This window comes from Lactuca serriola, chromosome 6 (genome assembly GCF_051521515.1).
Source record: "Lactuca serriola cultivar US96UC23 chromosome 6, Lser_US96UC23_V15, whole genome shotgun sequence".
NCBI lineage: Eukaryota > Viridiplantae > Streptophyta > Magnoliopsida > Asterales > Asteraceae > Lactuca > Lactuca serriola.
In genome coordinates this window covers 68458529-68474528 of record NC_136413.1, presented here as the reverse complement: position 1 = coordinate 68474528, position 16000 = coordinate 68458529, and positions in this window count along the sequence as shown.

The following is a 16000-nucleotide window of genomic DNA, read 5'->3' as shown; positions in this document are numbered from 1 at the left end:
TGAACTGGGATTCCATTCACATGGAACGATCCTAAACAAGGCACATGATATATCAAAATCACAGCGACATAATATAAAAGCATAAGGATAATAAGTTATACCCGTCACCACATCGGGTGCATCGCATGTCTCCTCGGCTGTCAGCTGAAATGCTCACTGGAGCCTCCAACTTGGCCTTCCGACCATCCACAACCCGTGCTGCCGCTGGAATCGGCACCACAGCCGGCGCCGTTGCCGCTGCTGCTGTCAATCTAGGGCAATTGGCCTTTTTATGGCCCGTCTGATTGCAATTGAAGCAAATTAGGTCTAACATTTGCATCGCCGGAGTAGGGGCAGTACAATCCCTGCCAAAATGCCCAACCTTGTCGCACTTATAGCAGCCTGAACCCGGCCTAGTGCGACAAGCTTCCTCATGTGACCGACCGCATTTTCCATAGCGGTCCCGCCCAAACTGGCCTTTCAGCCTACCATTGGATCCCTTGGGCTTCTTCCCCGAAGCCCCCGCCGTCTACCCCTCCACTTCCTTCCTCTTCTGGATGTGCTCCAGATCAATCTCCCTCTCCTTAGCCCTGGCAATCATGGAATCCAGGGTAGGGCAAGCTGAAAAACTGACGTGCTCCTGGATGTCAGCTCGTAGCATGTCATGGTAGCGGGTCCTCTTCATGTCCTCATCACCCGCATACTGGGGTACCAACAAAGCCCTCTCCCGGAACTTGGCGGTGATCTCCGCCATAGTCTCTTTAGTCTGTCTCATATCCAAGAACTATCTGGCCAGCTGCTGAAGCTCTACAGCTAGCGCAAACTCTGCTCTGAACCGGGTCACAAAATCTGACCATATCATAGCCTCAACAGTCGAGGCTCCCAGAGAGTCACCAACCGACTCCCACCAGTCCTTAGCCCGGTCCCTCAAACACCCTGCTGCAAATCGTACCGTCGACCCCTCGAGGCAGAAGTTGGTCAGTTGTGCAGACTCAATGTCCGTAATCCATCGTCTGGCAGCAATGGGGTCCTTCGCCCCGTGGAAATCTGGCGCACCACTCCCTCTAAAGTCCTTAAAGGACAGTGTGTGTGGTCCTGACTGGCTAGCCGCCATGTCACTCCAGAACGCCCTGAGGCGATCCTCTATCAGCTTAATAATCCCCTCCTTGATCGACCCGAAGATAACCGGCATCGCATCAAGGATACCCCTCGTGATCTCGGACGCAATGAACTCAAGTAACCCATAATCCACATGCTCGGATCCTGCCCCCGAGCCCGATCCTGACCCGGATCCTGAACCTCCTGCTCCATGTCGCGTGACCACCATTCTAAAAAATAAACATACAAATGTCAGGGTCACATATACTTTCCAAGTTTCCTAATTCCATCTAGGCCCTCCTTAGTTCGAGTACGAATCCTCTGCTTTCAGTAGTACGGGCCCATACTACCTTCCACATCTATTCGTACTTTCCACAAGAATTGCTTCGACTTCACCCAGTCCCTTTTTCCGATTCCCTTTTTCACTGACCTCATCCTAGGCTTCCTTAGGGCACTCTCCGAACTACTCTCTGCCATCAGCTGCACTAGGAGTCCCCACCACCTCCCCCTAACTAGCTTGCAGATACTGTAACATATCCACTCCTTAGTTATTTGAAGTTGGTCAGAACCCCCATAACACAAAGCAAGCAACATTCATGCATTAAGTAACCAAACCAGGCATAACCTACACAGGCCATCCTACTGCTGACTAAGCAGTCCTAGCATACTGCTCATACAACATGCACACAAGGCATCCTTCCTAGATCCTTAGCCCTAACTAGCATGCAATTCTCAGAATCATATATCAGGCACACTAGGCATCCTCCTAGATTCTTAGCCCTATTCTAGCATGCAGTTCTCTGAATCAAAACCATATAACATAACATAACAAGTATGGGTATCTTGGGGAAAACTTACTTGAGCCCGGCCGGTCGCACACATCACACACTTCGTCTTTCTTATAATTTATCAGTTTAGACTTTATAAAACCATTCTTCCTTGAAAGATCTTTTAGTCCCTCGGTTTGAGTCCAGACATTCCCCAAGGGTGTGTCCGAATCCCTCAAACCAGGGCTCTGATACCAACTTGTAACAACCCAATTTTCAAGGCCAAAAATTTCATTTTTGGTTTAACGTATTTAACAAACTTTTTACCAAAACATTGTTAATAAAACATCCAATACAAAATCATAATGTTGTATTTCAAACCATAACATCATCAGTATTGAAAATCAGAGTATAGTCCCAAAACTTCTTGCGGAACATGTGAGTGTGTGTGATGCGCTGCTATGCCGCCGACTCTTTCCCCTTCAACGAAGAGGTACCTAAAACCAAAACCAAAATTGTAAGCACAAAGCTTAGTGAGTTCCCCCATCATACCACATACCATACTGATGGGTTATAGGTAAAACAAATAAATTAGAAAACAATTCCTAAGTTCACATGCAACCTACTTTGGATCTATGTTTTATCTATTGAACATACAACTTTGAATTGCAAAACAAGAACCCTAGAGGAGAGAGGCTATAATCGAAATTTACAAACTAGGGTTTAGTAATTACATACCTTTCAATTGTTATAGTAAACAATTGATAATTCCCTTGATCTTGATCTTGATCTTCTTGGAAGCTTAGCACCACAAGTGTAATGCCTCTAATGGAATCACACCCAAACTAGCAAGAAGGAAAGTAGAGGAGAGAGGGGAGAGGGAGTATGCAAAATTTCAGCCCTTAGGGTTTCTTCAAAAGAAAAGAGTGGCCAAAACATGAACCAGGAGGCTCCTTATATAGCTGAGGGATCTAGGGTTTAGGGGAAACCCTAGTTATCCTTTGCTTAGGGCCTAAGCAAACCCAAGGGCCTTATCCAAGCCCCTATGGACGAAATTATTAGGGTTTCCCCTAAAGATTTCGTCCACCCTTATCCAAGGGGGTTCTAGAGCCTTCCACTCAACTATTAGATAATTGCAAACTAGTCCCTGCACCTTATAATTAATTCTTTTAACCCCAAAATTAATTCTAATTAATTTCTGGCTAACAATTAATTAAACAAAATGATTTCTTATTAATATATTAATCTTTTAACATATTAATAAATTCATTTATATTAATTTATTAATCTTATAATAAATTAATATCTCTCCTTTCATAATTTCCTTGTCTGGTTGCTAGGTTTGAGGGCAACCCAAAAGGACTGTGCTGCTATCAATTCAAATACATATCAATTATAGTTATGGGCTTAGACACCTAATCCAACAGTACAATATCGTCGGTATCTTTCAACCGGTAACATTCATCAGTATCTTTCAACCGGTAACCTTCATCGGTATCTTTCAACCGGTAACCGTCATCGGTATCTTCCAACCGGTAATCAGCATCGGTATCTTTCAACCGGTAACTGGGGACTATTTCACCCCCTACTACTAACATGCAATCAATAGATATAAGCATACAGTCAGGCATATCCGGGTACAGACCTACCCTTGGGTCCTATGGACCACTGTTAGGGAAACTAATCCCTACTAAACACATAACATGTAATCAAGATAAATCACATAACCAGACCAAGATAATTATCACAAAGACCATTATCTTATAAATACCCCTTTTTGGTGGGCCGACATTGTGGCCTTAGACCCACCCCTACTGGAAGGTAACTCACCTCAATGTCGTGTAGTGTATGAACTATCCTCGGCGCACAAGTCGACTTCCTAAGACTCCTCAATCCCTACACGACAACCTCCAAGTCAACACAAATCACATACAACCCTAAACAGGGTCAGTCCAAGTTCAGTCAAAGTCAACACTGGTCATAGTCAACATTCAGTTGACCTGACTCACCGAGTTGGCCTACCAACTCGTCGAGTCCATGCTTCACTAAACCCACAGAAAACCCCGGCTCCACTCGTCGAGTCTAGCGAAACTCAACGGGTTCTCCTTCAGTCATAACATCGGGACCATAATCACCCGACTCGTCGAGTTCCTTCTTGAACTCGTCGAATTCATCTCCAACTTAAGAACTTGCTAGCCTATGACTCGCCGAGTTGTATGAACAACTCGTCGAGTCCATCTTTAAAGATTGGGAGATTGCTATGGCTCGCTGAGTCTGCTCATACCACTCGTCGATTCCTATGGATTCCAGGTCCCTTTTCGCGTCTAAACCCACAAGGGACTTCCTTCCTATTATTTACCCATTCACAGGAAGGGTTTGGTGTACAATGGTCACCGACTCGTCGAGTGCCAAGAACAACTCGCCGAGTCCAATCTTGACCAACTCCATACATTCGATTTAGATGAGGTCTAACACACCAAAACCATAGATCTGGCCTCCTAATGTCCATTTTATACGTAAAGTTCCAAACTTGATGCACATGCATGGGGGTTTTTAGCTCAAAATCTATATACAGTGTCCTACAATGTGCATGGGGCTCTCATGGCCCTAAAGTTGGCACCTTTATGCCATGAGACCCCTCTTAAGGCCTAGATCTGAAGCTAGAGTCCACATAACATTGCTTAAATCCGAAAATGTCTTGAAAAGCCCTAAATGCACCCAAGATCCACATACTAAAGATGAACAACCAAATGAAAGACCAAAGCAGGAGCATTTTACCTTGATTAAGCTGAAAACGGAATGAGATTTCTGGATCTACAAGCCCCAAGTCGGATACTCAAGCTCCTCTTCTTCCTTCCAAGCTTCACAAGTCAAAAAAAAGCACCAAAATGGCCTTAACACACACACACACACATACGGCTAGGGTTTCGATATGCAGCTCAAGGAGAGTGTTAGGGACAAGGGAGGCTAAGTTAAGGTGTTTATATAGGGTGCAAACCCTCATATTAGGGTTTTTGTCCAGACAGCATGGACTCGCCGAGTCTGATTTTTGACTCGCCGAGTCAGCCACTTAACTCCCGGGTCCAATTCGCTTCTACTCGACGAATTGGGCCACCAACTCGCTGAGTCCCATGCCAAAATGCAAAATGCTTAATTTAAAATACGTACCAGGAACCAGGTGTTACACTACATTTCTTAAGTAATATCAAATCAACCCTCTTATTTGAGAAAACCAACCAAAACAATCCCTCTCATTATTTGGTTTCATAAAAATAGTCCATTTTGATTAATTGAATTACAAAACGATCGTGGTGGTTTGTTTTAAACTCAAGGAGGTGTAAATTGCAGTTTCTCACATCAAACTTCAAAAAATCAAACTAAATACAATATCATGCAACGAGGGTGAGTCTTTATGACCCCATTTTATACTTTTATGATTTTTGGATGGGAGATATATATTTCTGGTTTTTATGAAATTTTGATGCTATTTTTTGTTCATTTCATGTTGTAGTTATATGATTAGGTTCTTGAAATGTTGTTTGTATCATTTTTTGTTATTTATACGTTTTAAAAATATAGATGATTCAAATTAAATGTTAGACATATATGACAACCTAGAATGTTTTTGTAAGTTTTATATGAAAAATGAACTTTAAATGCCTTTGGTTAAATGAAATATGGTCTAGAGCATATATATATATATATATATATATATATATATATATATATTTTATAAAAATATATATTTTATGTATTTTTATAAACGATTTGTATAAAAATAGTCAAAACATTTTTATATAAAAGAGTTATTATTTTATATAAAAAGGGTTTTATACAAAGAGTGGTCCAAAAATATTTTATTTGGATTTTTATATAAAATAACGGGAAATTTTGTTCATAAAAGTTTTATGTAAAAACATACGTGCTTAGCACTTGTTATAATGATATATATGTATAAACCCACATTTTTGCTAAATTATATATATATATATATATATATATATATATATATATCAAAGCATTTAACAAAACTTAGTAAAAAGCAAAGTTTATACATGAAACAATGAATTGATCACAAATTTATATATTAATATTTATATAAAGGGAAAATGTCATATTAGCCCAACCAACTTATCACGTTTGTTTTAAAAGGTCATCTAATTATTTTTTTGGTACATAAAAGGAACGAAGTTTGATTTTAGTGTTTTAAATGGTCCTTATTTTACTTGGTACCGGTTAAACATGTAACATGTGTAATCTGCTCCATTGTAGCACCTTTGTTCCTACTTGGTTACCCATTCACAGCAAAACTCTATGAACTTTATCTTCTCAGAACCAATAATAAATATGAACCATAGTTCCACGAGTCCTTAAAGCAAACAAACATCCATCCAAATCTAATGGAATTAAGTTTAAGCAACTCCTAACAAACTGAAGCAACTTAATTGTTTAATACTCGTTCATAGCATCACAATCAAAGCAACATTATCAAGGCTAAGATGCTAGAAAACTAAATTAAGACTTGAGATCAACTACAAAAACATAATTGAAGAAAATATAGCAATAACCCACCAAACAACAAAATCCCCAAAAGAATCAAACTCAAAACACATAACAAGTGTATGAATTTGACCTAAGTTTGCTTTAGTTCAACATTACATCTGATATTCCTACATGATATCAATTAAAGTGGATTTCGGGCATCCGAAAACTTTACCGATACAATCCATGTCCGAAATGTCCACAAGCTCATCTTCTATCCTCTCATACTGTAATGACGTAAATTTTCAAAACAATTTTTCACATTCAAAACACACTTTCATTCATAATAGTTATAAATATATCATTTGTGTCACATATCAATCCATAACATTACATCCCAAGATCAAAACATATCCAAATCCATCGGTGTGTATACGAGTCAAGCTGGCGCCTTCCCGCGATCGTCGCTAGTACCTGAAACACATAACACAACACTGTAAGCATAAACGCTTAGTGAGTTCCCTAAAATACCACATACCATACATACGCCTTTCCAGGCCATACTCTGTGGGATCTTCTGATCCAAGTGTCTCAGGGGACTTCCATCCCGCACTCTAGTAAACCTTCCGGTCCTACCCGTATCAACCTTACGGTCCGTACCCTCTTGACCTTCCGGTCCATATCATCTTGACCTTTCGGTCCTTATCATACGTAACATATACAACATATAAATGTCATCTTAACCTTCCGGTCCTCATCATACATAACATACATAGCACATACATATCACATAACCGCATATAGCACATACATCATATCATGTAAGACCTTCTGGTCACACATAGGTACCCTTCCAGGTACAGTATAGTGAGAAGACTCCTTCCTTTCTTATCATTCTCAGGAGGGTAAAAGACCATTTTACCCCTCTCATGGCTTAATTACCCTAAAGTTGACCAAACCCTAAAAGTTAACAAAAGTCAACCCTCCGGGTTACGTTGTGCGTACCAAGCATGTATGTTGGGCGTACCGGGTGCCTCCACAGAATCGGGGTGCACGTCCCCTTACGCTGCGCGTACTGGGATTACACCCATCGTAAGTCCCAGTTTAGCTACTTTATGGATTTTGGTCTTAAACAGTTAAGCCAGTTCTCCAACTTCCAGATCTGACTCCCTCAGAACCTCTTATTCCATAAAGTCGGAACCTTTAAGCCTTTGCATGGCTGTAAAGGCCCTTACACCCTCAAAACACCTTTCCTCTTTCCATATTAAGTCCATATCTCATGCATGACTCAACATCCACGACCAAGATTGGATTTTTATGAACTTTCATCACATAATACACTGGGAAAGGCCAGATCTAAGCTTATGGAGACCCTTTGCACAAAAAGTCTCCACCTTTGAACTAAAAACCCTAAAAATTGGTCCATAAACAAAAATCATGAAATGTAAGGAAATCTTTGAGCTTTTTACCTCAAAAAGGAGCTCCAACCTCTATAGAACTCGGATCTACTCTTGCTCTCCAACTTCTAGCTCCAACAATGGCTTTCTCTTCTCCTTCTTCACCTTAAGAAGGCACCTTCAAGCTTAAGAACACACACACAAGCTCAAAACGGGTTTTCTGCTCTCTTAGGGCTCACTCAATGAAGTATGGTGGCTGGGGGTAAAGGACTTAACGTTCCTTTTATAGTGAACAAGCCATAATTAGGGTTTGCATCTTGGCGCATTACGCCCAGCGTAACCCTGGGTACGCCCAGCGTACCCAAGTGAAACAACGTCCAAAATAAGCGCGCGAGTATGCGCGGCGTACACTTAATTACGCCCAGCGTACTCGTAAGTCCAATGCTCAACTTAAGGGACTTATCTTTACAATTTGCAAAAGTATAGGGGTTATAAAGCTTACCTGAGTTTCGGGATGTTACAATTCTCCCCCACTAGAACCAGACTTCGCCCTCGAAGTCTCATGTCGAAAATAACTCTGAATGCTGCTCCCGCATCTCCGACTCCGGTCCCAAGTCAGCTCGGTCCCAAGTTCTCAGAACCTTGATCTTCTGATCCGTGAGTGCGATTGGCCTCTCGACATAGTTCAGACTCGCGTCCACCTGGATATCCTCCAATGGTACCACTACCGACTCGTCGGCTATACACTTCCTCAACTGCGACACATGGAAGGTGTCATGAATCTGGTCCAACTCCGCAGGTAGCTCCAAGCGATATGCTACTCTGCCCACCCTCACGATCACCCTAAACAACCCAATATACCTGGGCCCCAGCTTGCCCCTCTTCCTGAAACGGATCACTCCTTTCCAAGGAGACACCTTTAGGAGTACAAGATCCCCAACCTGAAACTCGAGCTCCGATCGACGCCTATCCGCGTAACTCTTCTGGCGACTCTGAGTGATCAATAACCTTTGTCTGACATGTTGTATCTGCTCTGTCGTCTGAAGCACTATCTTTGTACTATCCATCACACGCTGCCCTACCTCACCCCAGAAAATAGGAGTCCGACACCTCCTCCCATACAACATCTCAAAGGGTAGCATACCAATGCTCAAATGATGGTTGTTGTTATAGGAAAACTTAGCCAAGGGTAAATACGTATCCCAACTCCCTACGAAGTTCAATACACATGCCCGAAGCATGTCCTCGAGCATCTGAATCGTACGCTCGCTCTACCCGTCAGTCTGTGGGTGGTATGCGGTACTAAAGTGCAGCCTCGTACCGAATTCCTCATGAAATTTCTTCCAGAATCTAGAAGTGGAACGCACATCTCGATCTGAGATGATCGAGATCGGTACTCCATGCCGCGATACCACCTCCCTCGCGTACAACTCTGCCAACCTCTCAGCAGAAGAGCTCTCACTGATAGCAAGAAAGTGAGCGCTCTTCGTCAACCTGTCCACAATCACCCAAATTGCGTCGACACTCCTAGCAGTCCTCGGTAATTTAGTGATAAAATCCATGGTAATCTGTTCCCACTTCCACTCGGGAATCTCAAGTGGCTGCAACAAGCCATGCAGTCGCTGGTGCTCAGCCTTAACCCTTCGACACGTTAAGCACCTCTCAACAAACCATGCTACATCCCTCTTCATACATGGCCACCAATAATCCTTCTACAAATCCAAGTACATCTTAGTGGCCGTAGGATGGATCGAGAACCTTGATCTATGCGCCTCCTACATCAAGATGGTACGCGTTCCGCCCACAAACGGTACCCAAACCCGACCCTGAAAGGTCATAAGCCCTCGACTATCGGTAACGAAATCCGATACCTGCCCGATCACCCGCTCCCTTTTGCAGTTTTCCGGTCTTACGGCCTCCACTTGGGCCCCTCGAATGGTGTCCAACACCGGAGTCATCACTGTCATCCGCATACAAATATCTCGAATCGGTCGCTCTCCGCCCTACGGCTCAGGGCATCAACTACGACGTTCGCCTTGCCTGGGTGGTACAGGATCTCACAATCGTAATCCTTTACCACATCCAACCATCTCCGCTAGCGCATGTTTAGATTGGGTTGGTCCATCAAATACTTCAAACTCTTGTGATCCGTGTAGATGGTACACCGAACCCCATACAAATAATGACGCCAGATCTAGAGGGCGAACACCACCGCCCCAACTCTAAATCGTGGGTGGGATATCTCGTCTCATGAGGCTTCAGCTGCCTCGATGCATATGCTATCGCATGCCCCCTCTGCATCAGTACCGCACCCATCCCCAATATCGATGCGTCAAAATACACCACAAAATCCTCCATCCCTTCCGAGAGTGCTAGCATCGGGGCATCGCACAATCTCTGACGAAGTGTCTCAAACGAGGCCTACGCTCCGGACCCCATGAAAAAGCAACACCCTTCCGGGTTGTCACAACTAGAAATTTTGGTGCCTTGTAACTACAACACCTATAACAACTATGAATCAATAACATGAAAGCATGCATGATGCTTATTCTATAACAACAAAACTTCATCAAATACTTCATAGTAGCACTACAAATGGTCAATAAAGAATTCGAAACCTTTGAAATCCCGGTTTAAGTCCATTTTAGACTAGGATTTACTTATTGGGCCTAATGGACTAATAAACTTCCAGATTATCCATCTTGAATCTAGAACTCTCTAATGGGCCCTAATTGGACTCATATATATGAAACTTAATACTTTTGGTCCTTAGGAGCCCAAAATACACGAGGTTAACTTTAATGGGCCTAAATGGGTCACAAACAATTTAATTTAGCCCTAATAGGTCATAAAAATCATACTTTGATTTATTTGGACCAAAAATCACCTAACTTAACTATAATATGGGCTTAAGGGCAAAAAGCCCAAGTCTTCTCTTTTCCCCTCTCCATTCTCGGCCCAAACCACAAAAGAAAGGAAGGGTTGACTTTTCCTATGCCACCTCATTTTTACATATTGGATCTCCATGCAAAGGTCTCATATTTCCATGCCACTATCCCATATACTTCTCTCTTCCTCTCTCTCTCTCTCTCTCTCTCTCTCTCTCTCTCTTTTGCTCCCGGCCGAAACAAGACACACACACACTCACAATATTCATCTCCACTCTCTCCAAATCCTCTCAAGAACACTTACACTCCTTCATCAAATTTTCGAGATTAAGGAAGCTTTCAAGAAGATTTTTCCACAAACACATCATCTAAGGTAAGATATTGCTTGGATCCATAATCTAGCTACTTCATTTCATCAAAAATCTCTTCTAAATCTATTCAAACTTGTGATTCTACATCATCTAAGCCACTAAACTCGAAATCTACCAAGAGGACTTGCTAGGATCAAAATTTTCTTCTTTTCTCTCTTCAAAACCGAAACTACTACTCAAGGTGAGCTTCATATCCCTCTCTTTTCGATTTTCATATGTTTCATGGTGGAGAATACAAGAAAATGTGTAGATCTATGTGTATATGTATGCTATATGTGATTTTATGCATGTATGTGTGTGATTTTATGTGTTTTTGTGATAAAAACATAACCAAAAGGGATGTTAACTTGAGATCTATGACATTAGAAAAGAAACAAACATAATCTAAGTTATTTTACACCAATCAAGCCAAGAAAAATATCTTATAAGGTTATGAGAAACATATTCTAGCATAAAACCCATTTTAGGGCTTAAATTGTCAAAAATACAAAAACTTGGGTTAAAAACTATCAAGTCACGGTTTATTGAGGGTCAATAGGGTCAAAACAGTTTCTATAATCATTTTTCTGAATATTAGAATTTTCAAAGGACTTGAAATGCAAAATTTTAGCTTAATGGGCTAAATTTGGGCTTTTCGGCCCAATAAGCCCATAATTGCGAAATTTTGAAAGTTTAAAGGGTCTGAAATGTAACATTTTGCAAAACAAAGGATAATAAGTGTAATAAAACTATTTCAAATGTCAAAAATGCTTTTTAATTTCAAAAAGGACCAAAAATGTAAACTTTTTAGATTTTGGGGTCAAAACTGTAAAAGTTACGAAATATGGGGTCTAACCGAGAAATACCATTTTGGAAGGGCTAAAGCTGTTAACAAAACTAAGTTTGGGTTAAAAATGTCTTTTCAACAAGTTTATGATACAAAAGTGTCAAGAAAATGTTTTAAGGACTAAAAATGAAATTCTTTTATATAAAGGACTAAAAGTGTTATTTTTATAAAAGAAAGGTAGTGAAAAGGTCAAAATCATACCTTTAAACAAATTAATTCATTAAGAAAAAAATACAAGATACCCGACTACCGTCAAAACGGAAAACAAATACACATTCAACACCAAATATCGTTATAAACGAATTGATTCGCTCTCGAATCAATGCAAAACAACAATCGTTAAATCAAAACTCTTCAATAGATACGTGATGACTACAATGAGTAAATCTACAAACTTTGGGCTTATGAGTTTCAAATCATGCTTGTTGGGCCTTGCAAGCCCACCAACATGATCTTTGGGCCCAAAGGGATAACGCTTATATGTTATTGGGCCTTCAATGACCCAATATTTTATAAAAGGACTTTCAATAGCTTTTATGTGCTATTGGGCCAAAGTGTCCCGTTAGAAAAGCTAGTAAGGTCACAGTAATCACATGCGAGTCGGACCATCGTGTCTTTCGCATCCACGACAGCCTAAGGCACTTACGATAGTAGTGGGACATAATGCTCCCCTTCTCTTCGTTCGTTAAGGCTTACGAGAAATCAAAGTAGACAAAATTATGACGATATACAATGTGGATTAATCAATATTCATTTGTTAAGACAATATAAAAATCAGTAATCACGAATACATTTCAACAATCGGAAAACGTCGGGTTTTCCGGGGAATTCAATACTACTCGTTCGAAATTTAAAAACTATAATACAAAATACCCTTTATATATATGCTTTTGAAATCACTCATGCATCAACTTATGGATCTTTACACTTTGATAAACAAAAGTCTTTTCAGAAAATATCGGATTTTCTGGGTTTTACAAACTACACAAATCGTTTTATCACAACATTGCTTATGAACTCACCAACATTTCATATGTTGACGTTTTTCCAAAATAACTTGTATTCTCAGGTAACAGGTAAGCGGAAGAGTAATAAGAAGTAATGTTAGATGTTATGTTGTTAAATGTACTCAAACAATTTATGCTATGAATGGGTAATGTTAAAACAATGTACTTGAGGTGAACAATTCCGGTTGTAATATATTGATGCATGGTGACGTTTATGTTATGATTCATGTATATTCATTGTGATGATATTCAATTAAAGTCACGTGAGCCCTCGGACTTTTCCGCCGTCTGGTTCGGGGGTGTGACAGGTTGGTATCAGAGCTTTGTTTATAGTGAACTAGCATATCTAACCACACATTGATATGCAACTATAAACCAAAAAAGGGACTAACCCAACTCTGAACAAAACAAAACAAATAAAAACACAACTATAAAACATCTTTGCCTGTGTGAATTAGGAAACATAATATAATACCAAACCAACAAGATAATGCTATCATCTCGGGTAAGTCGGGACTGTACATGGTTGTATCAAGGAGAGGATGTAGCCTGATCAACTACATTTCCTCCAAGGTGCAACTATCATGTATCCCGAGGAAACCACGATAGTAAATAAACCTAAAAAATACCCCTTTATCACCAAAAAGAGAACAACAACTCGATCTATACGTCTTAGGAATGATATTAGCATGTTTATACACACTCGCAGACAGCATGGCTGGTTTCCATCACCCCGTAGATCCTTATTTCCCTAATCAGGGGAATAACGGATGGTTGGAAAAATCTGAGGAGGAACCTGAGGAAGACCCCGAGGAGGAATCCGAAGGGGAACCTGAGGTGGAAGCCGAAGGCGGACCTGCCGAGCCAATGGTGGACCAGGAGGAGGAGGAAGACGAAGGAGGTCTCGAGGAGGAACCCAACGAAGACGACGATGGTGATTCGGACGCATAGTCCGAAGTCATCAACCCCCTTATCCGGTTAGGGTGCCCGCTTATCGGGTATGCCCCATTGGTCCTACACCCCCCTAGGGTATCGACCTTTGGAGGTGGAGCAAGCTGCAGGGACAGCGACCCCCGTTCGGCATGTCACGCGAGTTCTTTGACCTGAGGGATAGAGGACCGGCCGATCGTGCTCTTCCGGTCATGGTGAGACGATTGCGGAACACTGGCGACCTAGCTCAGAGCACCGCCAATCAGAGGCACCAGATGCGGACTAGGGTTGAGCGTGCAGAGTAGGAGACCCGAGAGGTTATTCGAGAGTTCAACATGAGGCAGGTAAGGTGGGATTCTCGACTCCAAGATGCGGAACGACAGGTGGCTCGCTTACAGGGAGCGTCCACTTCCACAGCACCGCCCCCTGGCACATCTCACCGCGACTAGGATTAGCCTTGTCATTCCCTAGTATTAGGCACTATGATCTACTATGTACCACTGGCTTTATGTTTAAGTGATTACACTACTCATAGAGTCGTTATGCTGTCGAACTTGCATCGCTTATGTATGCTCTTTAGAGCAAATTTTCATGTAACAAAGTACGAATATTATTAATGAAAAATATATGTGTTTTTGTTGTGATTACTTGTTATGTGCTATACTTCTATGTTTATATGTTGATATACGAAACTACCTAAATACATGATATAAACCTAGTTTATAGGATCACAATCTCACAAAACCATAGGCACTCAACATCTTTCTGTTCCGTGACAGAAAGATGCCTCGACGACCAACTCGCGGTAACCCTGGACCAACCCCTCCAGAAGTTGACTTAACTGCATTCCAAGCAGCTATGTCTGCTGTGGTCACCGCAGCAATGGCACAGATTCAGCAAGGGAATAATGGAGGAGTCAACGGACAAGGGGCAGGGAGTTCGAACAACAGGATCAATCAAGGACCAACCAAAACATGCTCCTAGAAAGATTTCACCAATGGCAAGCCGCGAACCTTTAATGGCACGGGTGGTGTGATAGCCCTGAAAAGGTGGATTGAGAAGGTGGAATCAGTGTTCAAAATATGTGAATGGCCCGAGGAATTGAAAGTGAAGTTTGTCGTGTGCACCTTTGTCGACCAGGCTCTCACTTGGTGGAATGGACATATAGAGGCCATGACTCTCCCTGTAGCCAACTCTATGCCATGGACGGAGCCGAAGGAAATGTTGATGGATGAGTATTGCCCTCGTGGAGAAATCCAAAAGATGGAGCAAGAGCTGTGGGATCTCACCGTCCGAAACTTTGATATAGATGCATACATATCAAAGTTTAGCGAGTTGTCATTATTGTGCCCTGGCATGATTACGTCAGAAGGAAAGAAGATCGAACGATTCATCTGGGGATTGACCTCCCCAGTTCAAGGGATTGTGATCGCTGCAAAACCTGAAACGTTCGACAGTGCCAAGAGATTGGCCAAAAAGCTGTACGACCACAACAACAAAAAGGGCGAGAAGCCAGCAGAAATCGAGGGCAAGAAAGAGAATGAAAACAAGAAAGGAAAGAACAACAAGAGAAAAGGGCGACAAGGCTCGGAATCGGCAAAGAAGCAACAAACAGTGACGTTCAATGCTGCAACCACTCAAGTACCCTTCACACCACATGCTCCAGACTCAGCTAATTCAAGTGCTCCTAGACAGTATTTAGGAACTCTTCCAAAGTGCAACAAATGCGGTCTCCACCATAATGGAGAATGCAGGGAAATGCATTGCACCAGTTGCAATCGGAAGGGTCACACGACAAAGTATTGCAGGACCTATCCTCCCTAAAGTCAACCACAAGGAAACAAAAACAACAACAGTAACAGCAACCGCAACAACAACAACAACAACAACAACAACAACAATAACACGGGATCAAGCCCCACTTGCTACGAATGTGGAAGGACAGGGCATATCCGTCGGAATTGCCCCAGCACCAACACCCCTGGGAATGCAGGAACAGGAAGGGTGCTAGCTATGGGTCAGGGAGAAGCGGTTCAGGATCCCACTATTGTTACTGGTACGTTTCTCCTAAACCACACTTACGCATGCATCCTCTTTGATACCGGAGCAGAACGGAGTTTTGTGAGCAATAAATTCAAACACTTGTTAAATCAACAACCACAGAAGCTTAATGAAACCTTCACGGTGGAAATGGCTAATGGGAAGACAAAATCCACTGGGGAAATCTATATCGGATGTACCCTAGCCTTAAATCA